Genomic DNA, 3,554 nt, shown 5'->3' on the forward strand with positions numbered 1-3,554 from the left:
TTCTTCTCAACATGACCTACCAAAACGATGAACAAATACTTTTGAAGAGGATGGAAGTTCTTAATGTATCACCTAATACTATAAATACCAACATACTTTCATTAATTTATTGTTAATTTACAAAAATGCCATTGAAATAGAAACCAGATTTTGTAGTCTAAATGAGGAAAGGGGATTGAAAGATCAACATTACACACACTTTTAATGTCATAAATCCGGTGTGTATTATATTTCACCTTTTATTAGTGGTTCTTACTAATAATATATATTAGGATTCATATGTTATGTGAACGTAAGTTTTATTTGGAAGCATGTGATTAATATAATATGTGAGTATTGTTTAGGTTCAATAAGCGTTTTCTTTTACCCGTTGTTTGTTAATATATTTGAGGATTGCAACAACGTCCGCATTATATTTTGAAACTATGTTTGAAAATATAAAGATTACCGCTATGTACGCTCAATGTCAATGTTTTATATAACATTGGAAAAAATAATATTTATGAGTGATGTTTCACTACTAGAAACTTGAGTTTCAGCTACGGATTTTGCTACGGATTTATTCTCTAGCAAAATATAGACTTATAGCTAGGGAAATATGACAGATCTACCATGGTTTTGATAATTATTTTATTTATTTAATATATGGAATATTAGTGAGGATTTACCGAGGGATCAGCTACGGATCTTGCAAGTATTTAACGATGGACCACTATTCCTCGCTAATCACTCAAAAAATGAAGACACTTAGCTAGGGTTCAGCAAGGGATAAAAAATTGTGCCATATGGTACGCGTTTAGCGAGAGAACGACGACGGAAACTTTATTTGGGGTGCGCATGTTTTCTTTTTTTTCTCTCGCTAAAATTGGCACACCCGGTTCCATCTTCACGTAGGCAATGTAATTTTACTTCCCTCCAGCTCTATCACTCTTGACTAAGTGAAATTAGCTTCTGCTTTATCTCACCATCTCTGTTCGAACAGATGATGACAATACTCACCCGATTTCGGCAACCTCCATATCTTTAAATTTGAAAGTATTCTTCGTTAACCTCCGATTCAGGTAAATCTCATCCCTCTTAGGTTTGTTTTAATTCAATTTCACAATATACTTTGTTAGGGTTTAATTTACCTTGAAACTTTATGGTTACTGTGTTTCGTAGCCATATGAAATGCCTTCTTCATTATTTACAAGTTAGTTTCAGGTTTATCATCAATTGCATCGACATAAGAATAGACACTTAGAATTAGAACTTGAGTTAGGGCTTGATTCATCATAGATTGTCTTCCAGTTCATGAGAATTTAAGGATTCATGAACCCTTACATTTTTAGGTTTTCTGCAATTCTCTTTCATATTTAGGAGGTGACAACGTGAATTTTAGAAGAAACAGGTGACTTATCCTTCATTATAACTACCTCTACCAAATCAATTACACCCTAAGCTTCTTTCCAGGATGAGGAGATTCATCACCACCACTGTCATCATCATTTGCATCTCCTCCTTTGTTCATTTTCTTTTTAGCAAGTATCTTATTAATCTTATGAATCTCATTAGTAATCTTTTGGTATTTGTTCTGCTTTCTTGTCTTTTGTCCATCTTGCATCTTCACACCAAACTGAAACACAACTCTTCGCATGGCTTCCTTCCTTCCTTGCACTTGCATAGCATCATACCCATTCTGAAAATTTGGTAAATTGTTAAGCAAGGTGAGTGTCAAATAGTAAATAAAAGTAAGTTGCTATTTTTCTCACTGTTTGTTGCTAGTCTTGAGATGGGCCCGAGGGTCGAACAGGGCCATAAGCTGCCTCATTGAAATAGGAAGGTCTCTCTTTTTCCTTTTAGGAGATTCTTCCATGTCTTCTCACAATGGGATTTAGCTCATATCTTTACTAGGGACATAATAGTCAATTCCTTCTCATACAAAGATATCATCCTCCTCAACACGAGCAACAGTGGGCTCCACCTATACTTTCTCTATTTCATCGGAATGATTACTTCTGGGAGGTGGTGGTGGTGGTGGTGGTGGCAAAAATTCTCTTTCAGGTTTTAAAAATTTCTCAGTATCATAATTACCAGAAAAAGTTGAGAACTTTCCTGTGATATCAAGATTAAATTTAATATATATGGATGTGACTAATTTATAATTTAGGTTGAAATGTTAATTTATACCTTTGACATCCTTGTCTTTCTTCTTCTTTTTAAGAATTTTTCCTGATGATCCAAGACGAAGTTAAGACATGATGTTACCAATTCGATCAAGAACAGAGCCATCAACACTAACAGTAACCATTTCCTGCAGATAAAATATAATCATTTTGAGAAAAAAATTGATTATTTTAACATGGAATATAAATTAAAAGAAAATATATAAAGAATCTCTGGCTCTGGGCAATCGACTTTGCTTCTGTATAAAGCTATACTTGTTCCTTTGGGTGCCAACCCATATTTATGCACATATGTTGATATAGACGTTACTCCTTGGAAAGAAAAATCAAATGGTGGAACTGGATACCTGCAATAATTCATGAGAATGATGCAAAAAGCAGCACAAAACCTCTTTTAGTGACTTTCTTTTGATTTTCCGTTTAATTTTTTGGTGAAGCAAAAAAAGCTATACCTAATTACTTATTTTTCAACCATCACACATAAAGAGTTCTTTATATATGATTTTTGTTTTTATATCCTTCTTCATGTTTAGTTGATTTATGATATTCACCAAAGTATTAATTACTTGTAACTTATTATAATTTTCTTTATGGGTTTCTCTAGACAATACTAATTATCGGTTCTTTTCGTGAAGTGATCTCAAAAGGCTATCTTTGGAAGGAATACTCACACCTTAGTTAGGGAATCTCACTAAGTTGAGACGTCTGTAAGAGTCATACATGCGCTTTTGTCACACCCCAAAACCACGAACGGAGGAAACGTTCTGGGGCGGAAGACGTCATGTACAGTATCACAACAATGAAAACTAGTAAACAAGCAACAACATCATCCATTGAATTAATAAAATAATTTTAATACAAGTGTGTTCTGTCAAATTATAATAGACACTAAAGTATAAACCAAAATGAAAGATGAGTCATGAACAAGCTCCATCTTCTCTAAACCTTGCATCTGTACCTGTCTAATGTTGACCAGAGGATACAAGTTATTTTGAAAGAAAGTATCAGCTTTAAAGCTAGTGAGATCATAAGTATTTTAGTGTCTCAATTTGTATGTATATGAACTGTAAGTATTGAAAATGTATATGAACTATAAGTATGAAAATGTTTTGTATGAACCTAGGAAGCCCTATGTTTCCTACTAATCGTATCCTTCTACCAAGGCATCTAGTGTCTGCGTGTATGGCTCTTGTAAGAGTGTGTATTTTCCCAAATCTTACTATCATTAACCAAAAATATAGTTTCTACATTACTGTACGTCGTGTGAATGTTCACGAAGTGAATGTAATGGGAAAATGAAATAGTACTATGGTGTGGTGTCGAACTACAACCGTACTAATTACCTTAAGTCTAGGGTGATTCTTATAAGTACTGTAGTACTTGTAATAA

The 3,554-nt window shown here is 33.7% G+C and overlaps 1 long non-coding RNA gene across 1 annotated transcript; it reads right to left on the reverse strand.

Annotated features, from left to right (window-relative positions):
• Positions 1-1,269: 1,269 nt before the first annotated feature.
• On the reverse strand, positions 1,270-2,401 carry LOC145028865 (uncharacterized). The gene is made up of 3 exons (XR_013676223.1): positions 2,170-2,401; positions 1,752-2,094; positions 1,270-1,678 (listed from the first exon to the last, which is right to left on the reverse strand). It is a non-coding gene; the product is annotated as an uncharacterized LOC145028865 (long non-coding RNA).
• Positions 2,402-3,554: the final 1,153 nt, after the last annotated feature.

Source organism: Lactuca saligna, chromosome 2, assembly GCF_052625555.1.
Source record: "Lactuca saligna cultivar CGN05327 chromosome 2, ASM5262555v1, whole genome shotgun sequence".
Classification (NCBI taxonomy): domain Eukaryota; kingdom Viridiplantae; phylum Streptophyta; class Magnoliopsida; order Asterales; family Asteraceae; genus Lactuca; species Lactuca saligna.